The sequence below is a fragment of the Rhinatrema bivittatum genome, chromosome 12, assembly GCF_901001135.1.
Source record: "Rhinatrema bivittatum chromosome 12, aRhiBiv1.1, whole genome shotgun sequence".
NCBI lineage: Eukaryota > Metazoa > Chordata > Amphibia > Gymnophiona > Rhinatrematidae > Rhinatrema > Rhinatrema bivittatum.
The window spans coordinates 27,275,374-27,301,426 of record NC_042626.1 but is presented as its reverse complement, the minus strand read 5'-3'; the positions used below and the strand labels follow the sequence as shown (position 1 = coordinate 27,301,426).

General features: G+C 41.4%; 1 long non-coding RNA gene across 1 annotated transcript in view; it reads left to right on the top strand.

Moving 5' to 3' along the window:
• Positions 1–26,053, top strand: part of LOC115074080 — a 170,824-nt gene that overhangs the window by 55,146 nt on the left and 89,625 nt on the right. The window contains exon 2 of the long non-coding RNA XR_003852182.1: positions 11,556–11,764. This is a non-coding gene — a long non-coding RNA (uncharacterized LOC115074080). The remainder of the gene's footprint in view (positions 1–11,555; positions 11,765–26,053) is intronic.

Here is a 26,053-nt window from a genome sequence, read left to right as displayed (position 1 = left end):
TCCTTCTAATTGTGCATGCTCCATGCCACCCACAGGGCAGTGCTGTGACCAGCCCAACCTTTGAGACACACAAAGTGTGCAGCCCAGTAATAAACTTTTAAGTTTGGTAAAGCTATCCCACCCTGCCGCTTCGGCATTCAAAACTGAGCAAAACCGATCCTCGCTGGCTTATGATTCCAAATAAATCTCATCATACAACTATGAAGATCGTCAAACATGTGCAAGGGGATATTACACGGGACGTGTTGGAATAAGTATAAGAGCTTTGGTAATACATTCATTTTCAGCAAATTTATACACCTAGCCCAAGAAATCGGAAGATCAGCCCAGTCCACCAGGTTTTTCTTTATTTTACCAATAACATCCACAAAGTTATGAGTATAAAGTTCAGCCCAATCCCTAGGAACATATATACCAAGATATTTGAAACCCTCAGTAACCACTCTAAAGGTAGTCAAACATTTGGGAAGACAAACCCTACCTCACCCCCCCACCCCCCCAGGAAAACAATTTGATTTGTCCCAGTTGATCTTGTAACCTCCAAGAGACCCATACTGTAGAAGTCCCAGCAGGGCTGGAGCAGATGTCCACAATGAGATAAGGTAAATAAGCATGTCATCAGCATAAAGAGAAATCTTGTGTTCAGAACCTCCAATCCATACCCCACAAATGTCAGGTTGGAGACAAATCGCAGTAGCCAAGGGTTCAATAACCAAGTCAAATAATAAGGAAGCGCTATGGAGAAAATGGAAACGAGTGAGCCATTAATTAAAAGCCGAGCTCTCTGGTTAGCATACGTAGCTTGGACCCAATTAACGAACCGGGTCAGGCAAACTGACCTGTCTTAAAACTGCAAATAAGAATGGCCACAATATCCTGTCAAAGGCCTTCTCCGCGTCAAGAGATAAAATGACCCCAGAAAGGCCCTGATGTTTAGCCAAGCGAATAACATTAAACAACTGCTGGCTATTAAAAGTGGAAACCTGCCCTTTAACAAAATCAGTCTGATCCCTATGCACCAGAGAGAGCAAAATGGACTCCAAACAAAGCTGCAGCACCTTGGCTAAGAGCTTCAGAGTTGAGGAGGGAAATAGGTCTATAAAACCCACAATCCATGGGATCGGGTTTAAAGATGAGAGAAATATTGGCATCAGCAGCAGTCCCTAGACCAGGGTCTAGGTTACCAGCATCATTAAACATGGGTACTAAAAAGGGAGCAATCTCTAACAAATATTTTTTGACTAAGTCAATAGAATAACCATTTGGGCTTGGACACTTAGCTCTGGGCAATGACTTAATCACATTCTGTACCTGAAGGGGTGTATTGGGGGCCATCAACATGTCCTTCTGGGCCACTGTAGTTTGCAAGAGCCCTAAAGGCTCTAAAAACTGTTGAATCACTATGGGGGAAGCCGGAGCTGAGTCAGTGTATAATTTGGAAAAATATTGCAAGAAAGCTTGCTCAATATCCTTAGGGTGAGTTAAGTCCAGACCCTGATCCCCCTTGATGCGTAAAATAGCAGGTTTCCCCACCCGCTTCTGATCCGCCCGCGCCAGAAAGGTCCCAACCCAGTTCCCATGCTGATAAAATTCACTTTTCACCAATTTAAGAGCTTTCTCCACCTTGTCCAGTTCCAAAGTATGTAATTCTATCCAACACGCCTCCAGGTGTTTGAACGTATGGGGCAGACAGTCTCGTTTGTGCTGATCTTCCAATTGTTTAATTGTGGCAGTCAAGTACTGATCCCGAGCCTGATGTCCCTTTTTGAGAGAGCTCGCAAAATTAATCAGTTTACCTCGGAACCAGGCCTTGAAAGTCTCCCATCGAAGAATAGGGGAGTAATCCTCAACAGGATTATTCACATTAAACTCCGAGATGGAGTCCTTCAATAAGAATGGATGGTGCCCCATTAAAGCAGTATGTTCAGCCTCCAAAGAGAGATGTTAGGCCCTGCGCTAAGAGCCAAAGTAATCAGCACTAGTAAGTGATCAGAAAGTGTGCTAGCTAAGAATTGCAGCTTTTAACTCTGGGAACAAAATCAGGGGAGCATAAGAAATAGTCCAATCGACTACACATATTATACCTCAGGAAATAAAAAGTATGAACCCGGGCAATAGGATATAGGAATCTCCAGACATCTGTAAGCATGAAGGTCTCTGTCAATTCCCTCATGGCAGGAACCCCAGGGGTATTAGGTACATGTATTGACATTTTATCCAAAAGCAGGTCCACGCTGACATTCCGGTCATCCCCCAAGCATAAGTGATCTGAACCAATTCCCTAAGTAAACTTGATTAATAGCCGTTAATGGACTTCTCCTCCAAGAACTTTCCAAACCTGAAGCACAATCAATAGTTATAAGACACCGAAATCCCTGCACCACCCATATAAACCGCAACAAAAATCCTCCAACAAGAACATTCCCCCTCAATCACAAATTACCCCAGCAAAAACACCCCAATAATTCCAGGAAAACCCCAACCCCCCTCCCCCCGGGACTGGCTTACACTTCAGTGGGATGACCCTCCAGCCTGAAGAGGAACAGTAACAACCAATCGACCCTTCAGAGACGCCCCGACCCCCAACCCCTGCCAACAAAGAAAACCTGGACAGGGATGTTGCCAGCCCAAAACCTGAAGCAACCAAACCCAAACACAACAAAAGAGCCTTGCAACCCCCTCCCCTTCCCAACACTACCAGCTTCAGATAAAACCTTCTCAAGAAAAGGTACTAAAGACAAAGTAAGAGGTTATGGGGTAGTAGAGGTACATCATGCAGTAAAAGAAAAGTATGCAGAAAAAAAAATGACCCCCAATGTAGATGATCCTTAGAAAAGAATGTCCCAGAAAATCCAGGGGATAACCTCAGGTCTCTATGGTGAAAAGCAATAAACAAGAAAGGCATTGAGGCAGACATGCGCACAGTCCCTCCAAATCTGGGACACCGAGATCAGGTCCAAAAAAACCCCATGACAGTGAGCAAAAAAATATGAGCTGTAAGGTAGAGCTGCAAAGCAGCACTATCAGAGAGTAATGATCCCCAAAAGAAAAGAAGTCCATTCCCCAAACAAGAAGTCAACTGAAAGGCAATAAATCAGAGAAGAAAAAAATAAAATAAGGCTTAAGTGCACTGGAGATGAGGCTGAAGCTGAGACTTCCACTCAGTGTCAATAAGAAAGGCATCGGCCAAGGTTCCTAGAGAAAATAGTCACCGCCATGAGGAAGGAACGCCGAAGAGCACAGCAAACAGTATCTAGAAGGAGGTGCATTATAATCCTGCAGCCATTTTTTCCCATCCTTCACGGTGTTCATTAGGATTTACCGTTGGCAAAAATCTTCAGCTTTGCCAGGTAGAGTAAAGCATATTTTAAGTTTAGCTTTTGTAGATCCTTTTTAACATCGGCAAATGCTTGCTGCTTGCGCTGAAGTTCCACAGAGTAGTCTGGGGAAAACATAACCCTGCTGCCTTGGAATGAGAGATGCTTCAATTCCTGTGCCGCTGTGAGGATCTTATTCTTATTAGTGTAATTACAGAGCTTACCTATTGCCGCTCTCGGACGGTTCCCAGGCGCCAGGATGGACGCCAAGGCACGAAGAGCTCTAACTAAGCTTAAAAGACCCCCACTGATCTCTAGCTGCAGGATAGCCGGCAGGCATGTGGAGAAAAAAGCTATCACGTCTGAGCCCTCCGCTCACTCCGGTACACCAAGAATGCGAATGTTGCAGCGGCACACCCTGTTTTCTAAGTCATCGAGCTTGTCAAGAATATTCCTATAATTGCCATACATTTTGTCCATTTTTGCACTCACTGATGACATCATCATCTCTAGGTTGGCCATCTTCGTTTTCTGCTCGTCAGGATGAGCCTCGTTATCCTGTCCTAGATTCACCAGGTCGGCCACCTTTTCCGGTCACATTTTGAGGCAGGACTATTGGAGTGACTTCATTGAAGACACACAACTTAATTTCCTGTGAAATTTCATCACAGACACAGAATGGAGAAACATCTGTTAGTATAGCTGGCCCCATGTTGGCCCAAGTTGTTTAGATGAAGTTGAAAGAGTACAAGTTACTAAGGGGATCATTTTCTAATGCTTATCGCATGTGAAAAGTCCCTTTTCACGTGAGATAGCATGCTGGGAGCGGAGGAGGCAGACTTGGCAGTGTCTTCACTGGTGGCGATAAGGTTGGTAATGTTATCGTCGCCAGTAGTGTGCCCAATAGCACCACCTTTCACGGTGACGCTATTGGGTGTGAAAGCCGGCAGCGGAAACACCGCGGTAGTGCTAAGGCTGTCTGCTTTCGCAGGCCCGACCCCCCCCCCCCCCCCTTCGTCCCCCCTGCTCCCCATTTTCACTGGATTCACCATTCTGCGATAGAATGGTGAATACAGGCCTAAGTTAGCAGCATTTGGGCCTTTGTATTCAAGTTTTCCATAGCTCTCTTATAAGCACCAGCTATTCTAACTGCAAGACACATTACCTTATCACAGCCAGATTCCTGCCAAAGGTACCTGGCTTTAATTTCCTTTGACACCACGTTCTCCGAAATGGTTTTTACTGTGATCAAAACTTAGAGCACTTGAGGACCTTTTGCTTTTTAATGTAGGTGATTCCTCATCTGCTTGATTCCAATTTTACTGCAGGCTCTATAACTGCTGAATTACTTCCCCTTACTTTCCACCAACAGGGAAACAAAGGCAGATTTTTCCCTCTGCCCGCCTCCATAACTGCGGCTTAGCTATGTTTATACATTTAAAAAGGTATAATATAGACAAGAAAAATTCCTTCACATATGGTTCAATGCATTGTAAATTGTGTTTTGCAGACAATAAAAAACCAGATGTATTTTTTTTTCTTATATAAAAACCTTCAGGTTGTGAATGTACTCCAGTTACATAGGGGATCTGAAGTATTTCAGATTCTTAAGAATACTTTTAACCTTTTTCATCTTCTGCAAACACAAAGGGCTACTCACTAACTTTCGAAAGCTTCTGTGTGTTGCAAGGTTTCGGAAGCAGCCCTGAGCAAAGGGCTGAGTTGGGAGGGCGATATTAATGGGGGAAGTAGTAGAGAGGTAAGGGTCATGACAGCTCTTAATTCCACAGAGGCCGGGTCCATTTGAATTGGAAGCCCAAAGCAGCAGGAACAAACTGCTAGTGCTCCCTCTTTCAATAAAAACAAAACAGAAGAGCTTCCACGTGTCCTATGCCCATAGTGACGTTCTTATGAGAATAGGACCCATATGTGAATAGAGCCATGCAATAAAAAAAAAACATAGGGACTGTAATTAAAAAAAAAAATACATACAGTAAAGCTTATGGGTGAAACTTAGACATCCAAAGTTTCTCTTCCTAAGTAACCAGTGCAAAATCATTCAGTTTAACAGATGCCTCCTGATCAGCATCAGTGCAATACTTTGTCTTTCTAGTACAAGTGGAATTGTAGATAATACTTTGAGTAGAGGCACCTTGGTGTGGGTCTCCCCATCAGTAGTTGCAACCAAACACAGCAGCCACGGGATAGCCTGGCTTTAAGATTATGCAGTGATTACAGTTGTGTTAATCTTAGTGTGTTCATTAGCATCAAAAAGTGAAGCCAACACTGTTCAATGTAATGAAGTTCAAACCTAACGGTATAAATTTTATACACTCATTTCTCCACATTCAATTTCTATCTATTGACGTACAGCACGGTATTCCACCCAAAAAATATGGTTGTCAGCCATTGGATATATTCATATACTAACTAGTCTAACACTTAATAATCTGCTTGAGCCAAATGGTTTCTACTGAGGTATTTTTGTTAATTTTTAAATACTATGTGCATTTAAAACATCTGAGAAACAAATCGACACTTATCTTGCATCAGACTCCACGGTGACATCTTTTGGGTGTTAATTTATTATTGTTTTTTACTTTAGATATCTTGCCCCTGAAGTAGGAATTGTACATGCCAAAACACTATAGCGTTTGGGCAGCACAGCGCTTAAGCAGAGCCAGGTGGAAAAGAGAAGAGTCATGCAGCTTTGCAGCTACACTAACAATCTGAGTTGAAACTGGTAACATCACAAGGTGACACGTGTGTCTTCAAAAGAGCTTAATTATAGTAACATAGTAATTACAACAGAAAAAGACCAAATGGTCCATCCAGTCTGCCCAGCAAGCTTCTTATGGTAGTAACTGCCGCTCCGTGCAGGTTACCCCCAAGTCTTATGTTAAGGATAGTAATATTTATAATCAAAACCAAGCAACTGTCAAACTCATAACAAAATTACTGCTAGCAACATTTTTACAAGGAGCGCAATCTTCTTGCTAATTGAGATAATGCTGCTTGAACGTGCCTTGGTTTTGGACTTGGCCATAGAATGCAACCATGTGCTGCTTTTTTTTTTTTCTCTGTAATTCTACATGGTGCTTGGAACAGTCTGGTTCAGATTTCCCTTCCCAACAGATATCGCCGTGGCATCAGATGCAAGATAAGTAACAACTTGTTTCTCAGACGTTTTAAATTTATTTATTTATTTGTTTATTTAGCACTTTTATATACCGATATTCATGTAACAAGTTACAAATCACTTCGGTTTACATTATAACGATAACCAGCGCATAAGAATGCATTACATTAAACAAGGATGAACAAACTTGGATCCATGGAACTGGGTTTAACAGAGAAGATAAATAGAAGATCTTTACTGGAGAGCTGGATACTAACTTAGGTATATAGCCTGGTGCCTAAGAAGATGACACTGGGACCAGGTACAAAGGAGGAAAATTTGTTAGATCATCTGCAAAAAGAGCGGCTTGCTAGAACGATGGTCTACTAGCGAACCGCATAATAGACTGAGCGGGTCATCTGAGTTCAGAGAAGGCTTGGACGAACACCCAGGTTTTGAGTCTTTTTTTTAAAGGTGATCGGGCATCGTTCAAGCCGGAGATCAGGAGGGAGAGAGTTCCATTGTGTTGGGCTTGAAGTGGAAAGAGCTCTCTTCCTTAATGAGGTTTTGATGGGGGGGGGGGGGGCATGGAGAGTGTCTCTATACGCTGATCTCACCGGTCTGGAGGGGTATGCGTGGCCGAAGTGGGATCTTGAGCTCCAGTGGGGTGATATTGTGAATGGCTTTGTGAATGATCATAAGAACTTTGTACAAGATTCTGAATTTGATTTGGAGCCAGTGTAGGTTCCGCAAGTTGGGTGTAATGTGGTCTCTTTTGTTGGTCTTGGTCAGAATCCTTGCTGAGACGCTTTGTAGCATCTGTAAGGGTTTGATGGTATTAGCTGGGAGGCCGAGCAAAAGTGAATTGCAATAATCAATTTTTGAAAAGATGATTGCTTGGAGAACTGTACGGTAGTCTTTGAAGTGGAGGAGAAATCTCAACCATTTTAAAACTTGAAGTTTAAAAAAGCAATCCTTTGTGGTGTTATTGATGAAACTTTTGAAGTTCAGTTGATTATCCATGATGACTCCTAGGTTTCTGACTTGGGGGGGAGAAGGCTGGTTGAATTTTAAATGTGTATGAACGTTTTAAATGCACATGGTATTTAAAAATGTGCCCAAAAAAATAGAAATCATCTGGCTGAAGAAGATTATTAGGTGCTAAAAGACTGATATATGATTTATATCTAGTGACTGATGGCCATATTTTTTTGACGGAATACCAGCAGGCTCTATGATACCAGTCAAGAAAGAGAACGTCGAGTGAGGAGAAATGAGTGTATAGATTTACACTGTTCTTTTGTGGTATTGAAGGTTAGTGTGTACATCACATTGCCTTGAGTGTTCTGATCCTCTCTCTTTGGTTGTCATCGAAATTAGACATGATACAGATTTCTTTAACATGAGGGTTGGTGGTGTATTCCATGCCATGATCTCCCTTGCTGAAACCAGCACCCCAGCCTTTTAGAATATCATAGGATAAGACAAGTTTTGCTGCAGTGCTGTTTTTTTGTTTTTTTGTTTTTGCCATAGTAGAAAGAATGTGTATGAACGAGATAAGAAACATACTTTATAAAAGAAAGATTAAGGGGGATTGGGGTGATTAGTCTTGGCCAGAATTCCAATCTCGGACAGCCTGCTGTTTTTCATAGAATAGTCAACGTAGGTAGGAGCTGCTGGAGGGGTGTTTATTTGGATAGCAATAAGACTGATGTCCTAAGATGCCATAGCATCTCATCATAAATCAGCTATGCTATTATATATAGTGTAGCATGTTCAGAAATCAAATAACCCAGAGATGATTTTCAATTTCTAAAGAAAAAGGAAAGTAGGGTTTATAGGAAGTTTCCAAGCAAAAGTTTGTTTTTTTGACTGCTGCAGCACACTGAGACGACATTTTCAAAGTATTATTCACTATGATGTTTATACATGTAACTCCTTTGAAAATTACCTCCTGAGTGCATAGCATGCTATTACATGTGTAATGGGAAAATGGCCTTATATGCTCAAAAACTGTTGGTGAATAAGCCCCTCTAGTTATCCAGTATTTCGTCTTCAGGCGAGTATCTTTTTTGCACTCTTATTTATTTTCTTCTTCTAGTGGAGAAAAGCCACTCGGTCAGGCAGGCATGTGAGGATGTCTCATAAACCAGAAGCCCCTAAAAGACATTAGATGTTTACTGCCTCTCGCATAAAACCATGGATATTCCCCACAGCACTGTAAAGCATGTGCTGCAAACAGTCAGCTGGATGTGCACTGTTGAACTTGCATTGTAGACGGAGACGCCTGTGCCCCTGCTGTCTTGCTTTGGATTTTGATAGCAGATTCCTGTATCCATTTTTTAAAAATGAAGTATACTTGTTGGGTCTGCTGATCCACTGTGAAGATCCATGATTTCCCCCACCTCACCCCCTTCCTCATTCAGCGGTGCCAAGGAGAGTCATGCCAAATTGCCAACAAGAGATAAAGGATTGAACCATGAGCCCAGCCGGTTCTACTACAGATAAAAACCTAGAGCAGGGTTTTGTCTTTTCATCTTTTAGTTTCTGGTGAGCAATGCATGAAGACATTGAAAATATAATTTAAATGATATTGCATGTAATGTACAATGCAATGGAGTTGCATGTCATGGTATCCTCCTGGTGCATATCTGCTTCCCTTCTAGCATTATACATGTTATGCATTTAAAAGTTGATTTTCAAAGGATTTTATGAGGTTAAAATGGACTTTTAACCATATAAATGTAACTGGTTAAAACTTCTGCATCTCCCTCATCCCCTTTACCTGCCCTGGCTAAAATGTATCTGCACAAAATTTCTGTGTGTAGAGATTTAGCTGGATGGAAAAGGGGCTGGGTTTTCACATGTAGCCAGTTAGCGTAATATTCAGCACTAAATTTGTGCAGATAACTCCATCTGCACCAGTGGTGGTTCAAAATCTAACCACACAAGTCTTGTGCAATTAGATTTAACTGGATGTTCAGCCACAATTTCAATTCAAAGCGATGTACAAAATAGTAACAAAAGTTGTACTCAATAAAATATGTGAACATTTGCTGATTGTCCCGATATTCAGCTGCAGTTAATGTTAAGCAGTTAAAATTAATCGCATAACTGCCATCCGGCACTGCTATGAATATCTACCTCTTAATTATGCTCTATGGCGCGCGAGGTCCTGTAGTTTCCGTGCCAGTTCAGATCTTGGCCTTTCTTTTGACATAGTGAAGAGAGCAATTAGTTCCCAATGGGACTATGGTTTTAGTGACCTGTAGGAGCTAGACTGGCATCCCAAAGGCATTTCACAAATGCTATTTAATGGAAAATGGCATTGTGACCCAACTCAGCTGGATGAGTAGTTTGGTGTTGTGTGCTAATCTAGTGAGCCATGAATCTGAGCAGAAAGCACAAGAATTTTTGGACAGCCGTGGTGCTAATGGACGAAGCTACTTTAAGGTGTTTATTCAACATCTACCACTTCAGCTGTGGGACTGTTTTTTATCCCGTCCTAAAAGTGACAGAAAATGGATTGCTTTTTACTTCCTGCATTACTGTATGTTATGCTGAGTCTATGGTTTTATGGTTGGATTTGTATGGCTTATCTTTGTTATGCTATGTTTGTATTGTTTAACGTGATTATTTTTTTTAATTATATTATGATGTGGTATTTTATTGGTTGGATAATTTGTTTAAACTATTCAAAAATTAAAAAAAAAATCCCCAAGAAGCAACAAATAAAGCTTCTCGCATCTCTTTTCAACATTCTTTGCAAGCTTGGAGGTTTTTAGCCCTAGACAAACCTAGTAGGAGTGTCTTAAGGAGGCGATTATGAACTTACACTATTACATTGTGAATCATGATGGATATTAATATAAACTTAATACCGTAACACCTCATGGGCTCAACAAGGAAATAGATTTGTCTGTCTTTTATTAACTGTTATATAGTCTTTGCCTTTGTTAACAACTGTAGTTTTTCCTGCAAGAGCATTAAGTAGTATTTTAGTCCGTTCGAGTCCATGTTTTTTTTTTTAAAGGCTCCCATCATTTTTTCACATGTACATTCTTTGCTCTGATTGGTGCTTTCCGTCCCGTCATAATGGAGACTGTGACACTGAAGGCTTCTGATTTGGCTACTGGCCTACGTCTTCAATATACAAAATAAGTGCCTGTCGATGGTTTGTTTTGATTGTTGAGACTGCTCATTCATTAGATTGCAGTAAGCGCGTAACGAACTGTCTTTTATAATACAATACTGTAATGGGTTGGTAACATTATTTCATTTATTATAGTTTACCTATAATAATGGCCCCTGAAGCAGGCATTTCAGATATCATCAAACACTCAGTGTCGGGCTGACGAGTGCGTTGGGAATTGATGACTTCCTTTGCTCTGCATTGTGGTAGCGAAGTACTCCATCTGTCTAATGAGACACCCTGAGATTTACATCTTCACTAGACCATGTACTGGTTGTTTAGCAGCCATGTTGGTTTTACTTACAGAAATGGAAAATGCAAATACTGTATGGTACATGCAGCAGCGGATGCCCGATGAAGACTGGCTCGGGGATTGGCCGCGCTCGGCAGACCATGTGACTAGTGCGACCGGCTCACCGGGGGATGCCCAATCCGCCCCTGGGTACATGGTTAAAATGTAACAAAGATAATGAGAAAGGTCACAGTTCTTTGACTAAATTGCACAACTTATGATGCCAAGCCTAATAGCAACAACCCGTATTTTATTTGCCCTTGCGTTTATTTTTGGATATTATGGATAATTTGTTTAACACATTTTTATTTTCATGTTTGATGCTGGATTGTAATTATGGTTTTATATTCCGTTTTTTTCTGGTTAATTTATTGTAACCACTATGGGCAAGGTGGAAGAGTGGGCTAAATAAACTTGTACTCTATCACTGTGCCCACCTCTGAGCCATCTACTCCAGCGATAACAGGCTGTGTATCCCTATGCTCATTCTCTGGGCTATCTTGTTCCAGAGGTGATGGGATCTATATCCCATTTCTCATCCTCTGAGACATCTAGTCCTAGAGGTGGAAAGAATTGCATTTTTACATAGTTTAGCAAGAAACAAAACTTTAAATCCAATTCTGTGTTTCTTTGCAGAAGGATAGAATATCAGAGAGCAAACAAATACTGCTGTGTATCTGGACACAACTGATATACTGCACTAAGAAATATGTTCCAACAAGAACCATCGGCAAAATGAAGGCTCTGGCAAGTTTTTTAAATGCATGAATTAGTTTTCAGAGGTTTGCATGAGAGAAATCTGAAAAGTGGTAAAATGCCAGCTTCTCCCTAAGCTTCTGCTCATGGTGAGTGATTTGTTTATTACTGTTTTCTTGCCTACATACTATTTACAGTTCCTTATTCCACACAAATGCTAAGCCTCTGCTGGGGCAATTTGAATTAGAATACCAAGGCAGCATTTTGCAATAATTGCAGCAGTCTGTGTAGTATCAGGGAGACCTAAAAGCAAGGGTTGGCTTTACTCACTGCCTGGACCTAGCCCTGCTCACAGTACTTGGGATGATATTAAACCCTGGCTTCCCCAGTTCCTCATGAGCAGTGTAATCCCTCCAGCAGGGCTTCCAGACCTGGCATCCTGCAAAGCCAGGGGTTCCAAACCCCACTGTCCTCATGCCATTTCATTTTTTTTATCAAAACGTTTCACTCCATTGCAGTATCAGTCTATGCTAGCTGACATATTGCTATTAAAGAATATATATTGTGCCACCAGATAGCGCCACACACATTGGAGGTAATTTCAAAAGAATTTGTGTGTAAAACAGCTTTTGAAAATTGATAGTTTTACACAAGTAACTCCTTTAAAAATTCACTCTATAGGGGCTGAATTTTCAAAAGGGTTTAAGTGGGTAAATGGACTTTTGAAAATTGCTACGAGATATGCTACTTTTGTGTGCATAATTCCTTTGAAAATTGCCTCCATTTTAGGTGAAGTTTCAAAGGAGTTATGTGCGTAAATGTAACATACTCTTGTAGCAATTTTCAAAAGCCATTTATTTGGGTAAAGTGCACTTATGCGAGTAAATCCTATGTACAATTCAATGGCATATATTGTAATAATTTTCAAAAGCCCACTTATATGAGTAAATGCATTTACTAGAGTAAAATCCAGTTTTACACATGTAAATGCTTTTTAAAATCAGGCCCATTGAGTAGATTTAAAAGGTGGTAATCCATAAAATATATAGAGGTCAATATTCAAATTCTGACTGGCTAAGTAACTTAGGCATAGATTTATCAAAATGCGATAATTATTGCATGAATGCCCGTGATAAGGAAAAAGAACGTGGCCATAATTTAAGAGTTATCACATCACACCGTGCTCTTGACATAGGTACTTTAATGCTTGGTGATTTAGTTATCGCACACCGTGAAATGCCCAGACAGGCATTTCTCACAAGAGAGAGAGACTCTTTATAAGGCTCTCATAGTAGTCAATTTTTTACACCACTATAGGAGGGCCAGCTAGTAACTCAAGGTGAGGTTTTGGTGGTGGTCTAGGGTGTTGGGGCCAGTTTTACATGCACAGTGAGAGGTACGAACAGCACAGTATGCGTCAGTAAAGATTTGACATCATTTGGAGTGAGGAAAGTCACATAAAGATGAGATTTCTACAGTGTTTTCTTGCCCTAGCTTGATGGATGCTCTAACGGGGAACAATCAAGCTAGGGCAAGAGAACATTATAGAAATCTCATCTTTGTGGACTTTCCTCACTTCACTGATATGTACTGTGCTATTCGTATGTCGGCGTTAAAAGCATGCAAAAGCACCCCTCATTTTCATTGATCCCGCCCCTTTGAATAAATTTAAAAAATGTGCATTTACGCCGCACGTTGCGATAAATATAAATATCACATGTGTTATGGCGTTATCACGATAACGCCATAACACATTTTGATGAATGACCCTGTTAGCCGGATAACACTTATCTGGCTAAGTTACAAAGATATTCAGTGGCACGGCTATATATTGCAACTTAGCTAAATAAGTTATATAAATTTAAGTTTAGACCTACTATTGAGCAGGTCTAACTTAGACAGCTTATCTGGCTAATTATCAATATCGCTACTTAGCTGGATAAGTGATCCATCTAAGTGGCGCCGCCCACTCCCTGCCCACAATGTTCTCCGGCTAAGAGAGAGCTGGATAAGTGACTTATCTGGCCATCAGGTAGCTGCTGAACTTCAGCGGATATTCAGCAGCTGCTAGATAGCCAGATAAGTCCTACTGATGGCTGAATATCTGGCCATAAAGTCACACACTTTAGTAAAAATGATCATAGGTAAGGGATGCCAAAGAGTAATAAAATACATATATATAATAATTTATACTATATATATATATATATATATATATATATATATATATATATATATATATATATATATATATATATATAGTTAAACAGTAATGGAGAAATTGGGGTGAATTTTCAAAAGATTTAATGGTTAACATTGGGCGTTAGCTGGATAAATCTGCCAACCAAAAATTTTCCCCACCTCCATTTGTACCAAAAAAAACTGTGCAAGCTGCACAAATTTAGCTGGTCAGAAAAGGGGCGTGGTCAGAGGTGTTCTACCCTTAGCAGAAGACGTGGAGATGACTAACCTTAACGGATCAGGCTTGATGCTTTTGATTCAACTGCAGCATTGCTCCCTGATTTGACAGCAGGGAAAAAGGGCAATAGGATTCAGAAAACAACCGAGAGGGGCCCCGACTTCTACGGGCTGCGGTACCGACACTCAGGCATAAGGGGGGAAAGCACAAGACTGTTTCTATGACCAAGTCCATAAGCAAAGCACGTCCAGCAGCACCTGCTCATCGCGCAGTAAAAAATGTTGCTAGCTGAAATGTTTATGGGTAATCATAAGGCTTGGGGATAATTGCACGGCGCGGCAGTTGCTACCCTTAAGAGAAACAAGGAGGTAACCTGCACAGTTCAGTAGTTACTACCATCAGAAGCTTGCTGGGCAGGCTGGATGGACCATTTGGTCATTCGGCGCCATCATTTCTATGTTTCTATGGGGCGGGCTTTTTTATTTTATCTGATTGGTGCAGATTTTCATCACCAACTGTTTGAATGTAATTGCTCCACCCCGTCGCTCAGATGGCAGACCTACATCCAGACAGACAGACTTTGTCTGGCTCAGTTCAGCCAGGTATTCCACCTGAAAACTACTTGGTGGTTTTTGGCTGAAGGATAACTATCCAGGCGTCTCACCTGCTCAGCGGATGTTTGAAACCTTTCCCTAATTGTAATGACCTCAGGTCACGCTAAATAAAAAAAAAAAAAAAAAAGCGCTCAAATGGAACAGATTTTTAATAAGTTCCTACATTTCTGCATTTTGCTTCTAATCTCTTTTTCCAAAATGACCTGCCCCAGTGCCTTCTGCTTTCTTCTGTTGAAACTATATTCATAACTAGTTTAAACTGGCATTGTCGCCTTGGAGGGCTCAACACTCTGTGTCCCTGGCACTTTCCCTCCTCCTACAACCCATCCGCACCATAATCCAGCCTCCCTCTCCCTAGCCTGATCCAGCAATTTCTACTTCCATCTCCCCCTCCCCCTCCATCCAAATCCCAGGCTGACCTCCTCCTTCCTCTCCCCCCATTCAGTCCCAACACACTCCAGTGCCCCCTCCCCTATGCTGGTAACCCCACAGAAGGTATGCTTTCAACCTCCCAACTGGATCTACATCCTAAAATGACATTTTTTTGGGGGGGAGGGGTCTATATTCAGCCGCTGAGTGGCTAGTTAAGTTAGCCAGATATACCTATCTGGCTATCTTAACAGGGATATTCACTGGTGCGGCAGCGCCGCTGAAAGACCCGGCTATCTTGTTAGGTTCACTGGCTAACACTGTTTTGCTCCGGAACGCCTTAGGTTTCAAAAACTACCGGATAGAGTTATCCGGCTAGAATTTAGCCGGATAAGTCATGGAATATTGTAGCTAAGGCCTTTAGACGGATAACTTTTCAGTTATCCGTCTAAATGGCATTTGAATATCTTCCCCTTTGTGTTTAGTGGGGCTGCATTGGTGACTGTCTGTACAGGTTGTGCTGTGTGGGGGTGTGGATAGAGATGGAATAAGGTTGTGGGTATGTATATGAACAAGTTGGTAGGGTCTTTTCCTGCTGGTGCATGTAGGTGAGTGTGAGTGGGTACATGTACCACTCTGTGTGTGTGTGTGTTAAAGAATTGGTATCTGGGTGGCATGTGCATGAAAGTGAATGAATGGTGTGATTGTGGGTGTAAGTATGTGTGTCTATGTGACAGGATCTGAGTGGGTGAGATCAGGGTTCTTTGAGAATGAGTGGGTGGGGTCTAGGCACTATGTGTATCAGTGAGGGGGTGGATGTGGGCTCTGTGTTTACATGTGAGTAGGTGGGGAATGCATGCAGTGTGTCAGCACATGAGTGGGTGGGTTGTGTGTGTGTGTGTTGACCAAATGGGTAGGGTGTGAGCATCAAGTGTGTCCAATAGAGGGTGAGTTCAGGCTCTATGCACATAGATTACATAGACCTGGCATTCTCAGCCCAGTCCTTGGAACATATCTAGCCAGTCAGGCTTTCAGGATATTCGCAAAGAATATGCATGGGAGTGCATTCAGTGGAGGCAAATCTGTCACTGCATATTCATTGTGGATATCATGAAAACCTGACTGGCTAGGTGTGTCCCGAAGACTGAGTTGCGAACCCTGGATTAGACTATATGGTGGAAAAGATTACATAGGGGAAGCTTTGAAATGCCATATTTTTTTTTTGTATCTGTGATGAAATAGAAATCGGAGCGAGAGGATCATGCATCATTATGTTCTGCTAGCCATATAACTCAATTATGTCAGTGCAGTTCTCATACCAACACACAAAATAAAAAATAATAATAATAACAATTACATATGTTTATGATCTGCCTTAGTGTGATCTACCTCAGAAGTGGGGAAGACGTAATGTTTCCTAAACGTGTCCATGGGGTCCTGTAGCTAGTCATATTTCTGGGAGACCCAGTATATGCAAATGTACCTCATGAATATTCATTGCAGATGATATGAAAACCAGACTGGCCAGGTGGACTCTCGAGACAGATGTGAGAACCACTCCAACTAAGGTTAACCAGAAAGACCAAGTTAGCCAGTCAATGATGATCTTGTTTTGCCTCGGACCCTGACTATTTCATTAACTCTCTTCCTTGTAGTTATGGAACTCCATTCATAACCCTCTGCCATACTTAATACTTTTTAAATAGGCTACATCATATTTTTCCACTTTTAATGATGCAAAGTTGACGTTTACTTTACAGCTGTTCTTCAAACACTGTGTAAATTTTATTGGCTTCAGTAAATACATTTTTCTAGGAAATATGTGCAGTATAGGCTACAAAAAATAAATCATCACAGACACATCTGGAAGTTTTCTAAGTATGATATCTGAGCCTTGGGAACTCTTGGGGAAACTATTGTACTTGTTCCAAATTGCCTAGTTTGCTATTTAGAAATGGAAGATGTAAAATCATAGTTGCCTGTGGGAAGTCTCCTTTGGAAAGCATACAGAAGCCTGTAATTGACTAGGCTCAACGAGACTGCTGACATCGGCAGTGCACCGATGACAGATCTGCTCCCAGCATCTGTCAGTCAGGGTAATGAACACTCCATCCGTGTCACGTTTCCCCTGTCTCATCAAGGTAATGTCCTGCTTGGGAAGGGAGACTTGCACATATATGTGGGGAAATAGTTTACTGAGTCCTTTGGCCATTGGCTGCCTCTGGGGATTATGGGTAAGAAGATATGTTTATGTTGAAGAAACTCTCAGCATGCAAGAGTTTATCTGACTGTAACTCTCCCTAATTCCTATTCTGTTGGTAATCTAAAAATCAATCAGAGGTTTATGGTAACTGTAAATGATTGTATTGAAGATGTTTACTGAGTTGGATGCGGGTAGACTACACAGGAAGCCATGCAGAAAAATCAAATTGCACATTTTGGAAGAGTGATAAATACATGGTCTAAAACAATTTAAGCCATTCATCAATCTTAGCTACTTCATTTTAGACATTTTCTGTTAGGCAGAATTTCAAAGAGATAAATTCATAATCGCTCAGTCAATTTTTTTTCATGTGATTTTTTTGGTGAGGTTTCTTTGGCTCCTATGATACATTGTTATCACAGTGAGAGAGGAAAGTATGTTGACTAGTTTTTCTGTTTGTGGTATATATATTTTTTTTTTTTGTAGGCACTTAAGCTTCAATGTGGAATATACCTGGGAAGGCAGAATGGCAGAGAGATTATAAACAAACATTATGGACCTTTAAAGCATGTCATTAATACGCTAGGAGCATTATCTAAGTCAGAAACATATGGAGGATAAGGCTTGGAGGGGAAAATAAGGCACATGGAAGTGTGCATTAGAAAGAAAGATGACAGGTCAAGAGCATAAAATGGAAAGGCATTCCATTTATTTTGAAAATTGTGGCAGAACAGAGCAAACAGGGCTTATGACCCAGCGAGTAACACAGTAGCGTAATAAATGATGGCAAAAAAAGAGGGAATTAGCCCATCCAATCTGCCCAGCTATTTCTGTCCAGCTTGCAAGGAGATATCTCAGCTGCCCAGCCGTAGGGCATGACATTGCTTCTGGTTCAGGTCAGTTTTTATGGTCTTCCTCCTTAGTACTCAGCTATGTTGGGTAGATGAGCATTCATGATCCTCTATTTAGCTCACACTCTGTTCTCCTCTTTTACCACGTCAAACCACAAAGCTGTTGTCTAGACTACTAGGTCCCCTGCACAGCCTGTCAGTCAGACCCAGCTAGGTCAGTACCTGCTTTTCTGCTAGAAACTATAATTATTACTGTACTAGCAGCAGAATGACCCACCTATTAGTTTAATTTTATTACTACAGCCTGTTGCCGTGTCACATGTTTTTCTCCCTACACAAATTAGATACCTCCCAATTTACCTGTTGCTTTTTTTTTTTCAATGCCTTCCATTTCATGTCCATTTTGTTTCTCCATTCTCTCCTTCAGAATCCAGAGGATGTCTAACTAGATACTTCTAAGTTCGGGGAATAGTGCTTTTATCCAATTCTTTCCAATTTGTACTATGAGAAGGGACTCCCTTGCAGGCCGCAAGGTCATTGCCTCCTAGATGAATCCGAATGAGATGCAGGAGGGGTGTGGGTCTCCTCTCATGTATCAGAGTTGCTATCAATTGACCTCATCTCATTCTGCATATTCTCATCCAGTGTACATGTCCCCCTTTTGTTGCTAATTCTAAATGATCTCACCATCTCTACAGCTTGCTTCTTGATCCAAAGAATGGATCAAAAAGCAAGAAAAATGGCCAAAGATCCAAGCTTACTTCTGCTGGCCCACTATGCCCTACTCATGTTCCCATTCTTCTCTCAGGTGGTGCTCTGCTATTATCAACCTGCTGCACTGTCCTGGTTGTGTTTACAGTGTTGTAGTCCTGAGGTATCAACTTGACTATCCTCATTGCTTTATTTATTTCTAATTTTTATATACCGATATTCGTTTTCACATCATATATTGCAACTAACTATCAGTTCCTCTGTGTTCATTCCATGCCCTCTTGAAGTTTTATTATTTTGTCATCCATCATCTGCTCTGATGGTCATTCCAACCATTAACTTCCTTTCTTTGAAAAAAAAATATTTCCTGACACTTTCTACTTCCTTGGAGCTTCATATCATGACTCCTAGTTCTAGAACTTCCTTTCCAATGAAGAAGGTTTACTACCTGTGCACTACTAATACTGTTCAGGTATTTGAATGTCTCTCTCATACCCCTCCTGTCTCTCCTCTTTTCTAGGGAAAACATATTTAGGTCTTTAAGTCTCATCTCATATGGTTTATGGTTCTGACCTTGCACCATTTTAGTGGCCTTTCTCTGGTCTACCTCCATTTTACCTCCATCCTTTTGGAGAAACAGCTTCCAGAATTAGACACAATATTCTAGGTGAGATCTCACCATTGATCTGTACAGAAGCCTTATTCTGCTTGTTTATGATGCTCTCTATGCACCCTAGCATTCCTCTGGCTTGGGCCAACAACTGACCATGCTGTTTAGCTACTTTGAGATCATCAGACACAATCCACCCCAAGCTCTCTCTTTCCTGGTGGTTGATGCACATCAGTTCCTCCCCCCATAATTGTGTACAGCTCCCTTGGATTTCTTACCTCATATGAATGACTGCATTTTGTTCCATTGAATCTTAACTGCCAAGCACTCAATCATGTTTCAATTGCTTTTGGACAAACAAAACAAAGAGCCAAGATATACCCTGCATGTCAAATGCAAATATTACAAAAGGAATCTGCCAAACCAGTTTTCAAGTAGCCTTCACCAATCAATAATTATTTTTCAAAGTTTTTTTTTATCTATCTTTTTTTAAACCGCATCAGCAAGCCTGACAACGTGCTTTGCCAAAAGCAAAGCCGTCCGATCATTTGCTGTTAAATAGATTACCTAGTGCTTCCAAATTTTTAACAAAATAATGTTTTCAAACAATTTTGTCTGTTCCCAGGGATAACTCTCCTGTGAGTGACTCGACAGCAGCTGGTGTTTCACAACAAAGTTGCTTCATCAGGAGCCATTACAAGGGAAAAGATAACATTGTGCCCAACCTTTTTGCAACCATGTATAACTGTATCCTGTTAAACAAAACAACGGAGAAGTCAGACACTATTTAAATCAAAACATTGAAGTTACATAGTCAATTGTTTTTGGACCACTTCTCATTTTGTCTACTCTGTCTGTGGTGTCCACTCTGTTGCAGATCTTAAGTGTCATCAGCAAAATGTTTTCCTTCTAATCGCTGTACAATAATGTTCACAAAGATATTGAGCAGGATCAGACCCAGAAGTGACCCCTCTGGAACTCCACTAATAATCACCTTTCTTACCTCAGAGTGAATCCCAGGCTGCTCAGTTTATTTGTGAGCCTCCTATATGGGGAAACTATCAAGATCGTCGCAGAAATCCAAGTGAATTTCATCCAGTCCATGCCTTTGATCTAATTTTCTAATCACTCAGTCAAAGAAATTGATCAGATTTGTTTGACAGGATCTCATAAAAACATAAGAACATGCCATACTGGGACAGCCAAGGGTCCATCAAGCCCAGTATCCTGTCTCCAACGGTGGCCAATCCAAGTACCCAAACGTTAAATAGATCCCATGCTTTGGTAAAACCAAGATGCTTTGGATCATGCAATCCACTGGATTCTAGATTCTTAATAATTTTCCTTCAGCAGCCTCCATTAATTTTCCCATCACCAAGGTCAGACAAACTGTTTCCAACCTCTTCTCTTTTATCACACCTGTTCTTCTCCAGTCCCACAGAACCGCCCCCTGCTCTGAAGATCTATAGAACAGATTCTTCAGTGGATCTGCCAGCACTTCTCTGAGTCCCCTTAGAAACCAAGGATGTAGGTATTTATTTCATGGTTATATAATTCTACTACCTCCACAAGTGTTTTGTGCAGATTACAAATCAACATCTATTAAAAACATAAACATAATCAATACAACATATATAAAATGTAAGCATTAAAATATAAAATACACTAATCAAAAAATATAAAAAATTAGTAATTAATAAGTGTGCCTAACAAACTATGGGCCTGATTTTCAAAAGCATTTACCCGTGTAAGTGGGCTTTTGAAAATTGCTACAATAGTAGTTACATTTACACATGTAAATCCTTTTGAAAATTACCCCTTTAGTTTTTATATTTTGTTTCTAAAACCTTTTAGCTCCATTTTTTGTTGTCTGTTTCTTCAGCAAAGCTTTTCACAGTACTGGACACCTCCATTAGTTAATGCTCTGTCTCTGGTTTCTTGGAGTCTATAATCCTGCAGTGTTGGTATAGTCAGATGATTCTGACACACAGAACACAATAACCAAACTGGTGCTTGCTTAACAACACACTCAAACTGCAGGGTTTCTCTTGAAATCACCAAAATGTAAAATTTTACTCGCCACCATATTGGGATCCAGTGATTGGAATATTATTCTCTCATTCTACTTCCTGTAAGGATTTGCTTGGCTGCATTTTCCACCAACTGAAGTACATGCAATAAATTATTAGGTAACTCCCATATAATATAATCCATTGCAATAGTCCAGCTGGTTAAACAATAATGCCTGCAAGACTGTCCTAAAATCCTGAATAATTAAATAATATTTCAAACAGCTTTATTTCAATTTGAAAAATTAAACTGTGCGAACATTCCTTACCTGTGCCTTTCAATTTTGAGTCCAACATTGCTATAAATTCTTACAGAGCTAATTTTAAAACGAGCACGCAAGTGTCCATAAATGCGCATATGGGTATGTGAATGAGCATACACTGGAATTTTAAATCATGCACACATTTATGTATGTAAGACGTAACATACTCCTAGCACGTGTACATATGCTCCTAATTTTAAGAGGTTACTCGAGCATACCTAATTCGCATATCTTCCATAGGAATTTGCTGGCTTTAATGTGCATATGTAAATGGATTTTAAAACATATTCGCGTGAGGGACAGACCCAGTTTTTCCAATTAGCGCACCAGTTTGCCCAGTCAATCTTGAGGTCATCCAGATCCCTTGCCCTGTCATATAAGCCCCAAAACACGAGATCTGCAGACTTACTCCTGATCAGGAGCAGTGGTAAAGTTAGGTGGATAACAAGCCGACGCTCGCTGTGGCCTCCGGTTTTAAAATAGTTACGCACGTTACTCTTGGCCCCACCCCAGAGAGCTCATACCCCCGGCTCCTCCCCTTTTCTGCCCATTTTTTTTTAAACTCATGCACGCATATATGGGCGCATAATTTCTGAAATTTAAAATATGCGTCACACGTGGCCAGATATTAGTGTGTGTGGTTTTTTTTTAGTGCGAACAATGCTTTGAAAATTCTGTCTTACAATAGGCAGCTCAGCATCATTAAAAATTAGCTGAGCAATATTTCTTGAAATATCCACAATAAACACTGTCTGTCCCGTTTGGCCCTGTAGCTTTGCCCACTTGCAGTTTTGCACAGACCATTTCTTCTGTAAATGGTACGGCATCCAGCCCGCCACCAATTGGTGGTCCTGCTCCAATCCCTTCTTCAGTAGTGAGCACAAGTATTTATATGTATTTTTGCCTTTTCCTTAAAGTTTGCCTTTTCTCCGTCACCCCCCCGGTCTTACAATCTCGTCTCTGCCCTTCCTTCACTGACGTACCTGAAAAAGTCTTGTCACCTTTCTCTATTATCTTAGCTTTCTTGTTCTCTGCTTTCACCTTTACCATCCTGACTATCTCCCCTGCCTCTTAACTTTTATCTCCCTGCGCACTTCTTTCTAAGATCCAGGGCCGGCAGGTCCCAATAAGCGAACTAGGGGGAGGTAAAGAGCAGCCATCCCACTCGCAGACGAGAGGAGTAGTCTCGGCAGGCCACGAGCGGCACCTCTGTGTGTGTGAGTGAGTGAGGAGTGTGTGTGTGTGTGTGTGTACGAGAGCAATGATGTTAGAGAGAGGGAGGGAGCTTGTGCAACGGTGCATGTGTGAATGAGACAAGGAACCTAAATGTGTAAAAGAGAGGGCTTATCTGAGTGAATGAGGTTGGGGCTGGAGCCGGGGCCTGGACCAGGGGGTGGGGGCTAGCGCAAGGCAAATGGTTTGCCTGGGGCACCTAATACCCTTGCACCAGCCCTGCTAAGATCGCTCGAACGTTCTGAATATCTTTTCACTCTTATTTTTTCCTTTTGAAAACCATTTTGGTCTCTTTTTCCTTGTACTTTTTGTTCTGCTTCTTAATATAAATATCTGTTGCTCCTTCTATAGCTCTGTTTACTAAAAGAGATTTGTAATTTTACCCCCTCAGCCTATATGAACTTTAGTTTAATGCTGTGAAAGCCTGTGTGACACTTAGCAAAGGTCAGGAGGTCTAAAACAGAATCCATGGGTCCTATACGGGGAAAGAATAATCTTCAAGAGGGAAAAACAAAACCAAGTTGCTTAGTTTTTTTTTTACTACTTTAGCAGAGTTAAGTGCACTCTTGTGCTGCAATTAATTGGAAGCTGCTGATAGCCAGAAATAGATATGGAGGGGAATTGCTTTATAGGTCAGACTGGCTCAAGGAACATCAATACTAGGGAAGCAGGATGAAGTTACAATGAGTGGGAACGAGAAGGATTTGGAGCGGGTGAGAAAGTGGTCTAGTTGCACACTTCTTTCTATTCAGTGACTCTTTCTTCCATTGGATGTGGTGCCAAACTCAGATTCATCGCAAGGGGGCTAGCGGGAACCCCTCCCTTGGATAACGCGCTGCCTTTCGTTCGCACGATCTCGGTTCTAAAGGATTCCTGAACTGAAATTTTTAATTTTCTCACACCGCAAGAGTCAGGGCAGCCTGTGTGCCTGAGATTTAGCTCTGTGCATAATTTTTCACAACCTCTGAATTTTGCAGAAGTGAGGCCCATCTAAAACACTCTTCCAAAACTCCCCTCCCCACCCCTACATCCATCCTTCATAGAAGGTTGCTGGTTTTTTTTTTTTCTTGCCACAGGTTGAAAGGGCTTCAGCTGGCTTATGAAATCACTTTCATGTTGTCAGTGGGCAGTGAAATGGTTTCCTAGCCAATTTTATTTTATTTTTTTGTCCGGTGTACTTTTGTGAACTGCTGCAAACAGAAACATAGTAATTACTTCCCGACAAGAGCCTTTTGCACTTCCAGACTGGCACCCCCCCCCCCCCCCAATGTGAGGGCCACCTGTTCGTTTTCCAGATTCATGGCTTCAAGGCCCTTGCCTCTGCAAGGAGAAATGCATGAAAAGCTTTTCTCGCCGGTGATTTTATTAAACGCACAACCAGATATGCCTTTAATTTCCCCAAAGGCAGGAAACTTGTTTTAACGGGCACTTCTCTTCCCCCCCCCCCCCCCCCCCCCGCTAAGACTTCCATGGCGTAGAGGTGGCAAGTGACGAGAGTGACTAGTAAAACCATTTGGCTTGCAGCGGCCTGGGAAATTAATGGAAAGTGATCTCAGGGGGGGGGGGGGATGCAGTAATTTTCAAACCAGCTGCTTTGCTGCAAATTCCGGGGATGCTTTCGTGCTAATGTTGTTTTCTTACACCAGATTTCAAAGGGAGAGTTATGCGTGCGCTTTCCCCTCGAAACTTTGTTTCCCTTGGACTTTTCCTCCTGCTTTTTGTGCAAAGCAGATTTTCATGGGAAATAACGCACGTAGATTTGAAACGACAACCTGTGTGCGTTTATCTTCCGATCTCGCCCGAAACCTGTCCCCTCTCCTCTCCCTCCCCCCCCTCTCCCCCCCAGAGGTGACTAAAAGCATGTATGCCGTGGAAAGCCACGCGGCTTGGGGAGAATAATCTTCACATGGCCAATTTATATATGTGGGTAAATTGCTGATCATCCACGTAAACAATCCTCCTGTTAAGGATGTTGCTGCCTGGCTCTCCTCCTTTTAATAAGATGGAACAGTTTGGGAAAACCTGAACTCCCTCTGAACTTGACTAAGGTTATTTTTGTCTAACCATATAAGATGCTGGCATGCAAACACACATTTTTAATATGGGCACGGAGCGTATCAGCTGCTCCATTGCTTTTGAAATTGCACTGGCTTTCTATTGTTCAATGGTGCAGACTCAAATGCGTCGTATTGGGCATCACATGGAGTGGATCCACCACACCTGGAGGTCTTATTCAGTGGTATAAGAGCAAGCAAGAGTTGCAATCCAACTTGAAATCACAGCTTCAATTGCCATCAATGAAAGTGTATAAACGTTGTTTGCAAAACAGGGCTTTGATTTTGGCGATCCCTAATCTATGGAATAAACTTCCTATTTTTTGAGAGAAGAGAGAGATGTTGAAATTCTGTAAGGGACAGAAAGCCTGGTTAATGAGCAATGGCGATTAAGGGAACTTAATGGTCTTGCAGGGGTAGAACATAACATAAGAAAATGCCATACTGGGTCAGACCAAGGGTCCATCAAGCCCAGCATCCTGTTTCCAACAGTGGCCAATCCAGGCCATAAGAACCTGGCAAGTACCCAAAAACTAAGTCTATTCCATGTTACCATTGCTAATGTCAGTGGCTATTCTCTAAGTGAACTTAATAGCAGGTAATGGACTTCTCCTCCAAGACCTTATCCAATCCTTTTTTAAACACAGCTATACTAACTGCACTGACCACATCCTCTGGTAATAAATTCCAGAGTTTAATTGTGCGTTGAGTAAAAAAGAACTTTCTCCGATTAGTTTTAAATGTGCCCCATGCTAACTTCATGGAGTGCCCCCTAGTCTTTCTACTATCCGAAAGAGTAAATAACCAATTCACATCTACCCGTTCAAGACCTCTCATGATTTTAAACACCTCTATCATATCCCCCCTCAGTCATCTCTTCTCCAAGCTGAAAAGTCCTAACCTCTTTAGTCTTTCCTCGTAGGGAAGTTGTTCCATTCCCCTTATCATTTTGGTAGCCCTTCTCTGTACCTTCTCCATCGCAATTATATCTTTTTTGAGATGCGGCGACCAGAATTGTACACAGTATTCTAGGTGCGGTCTC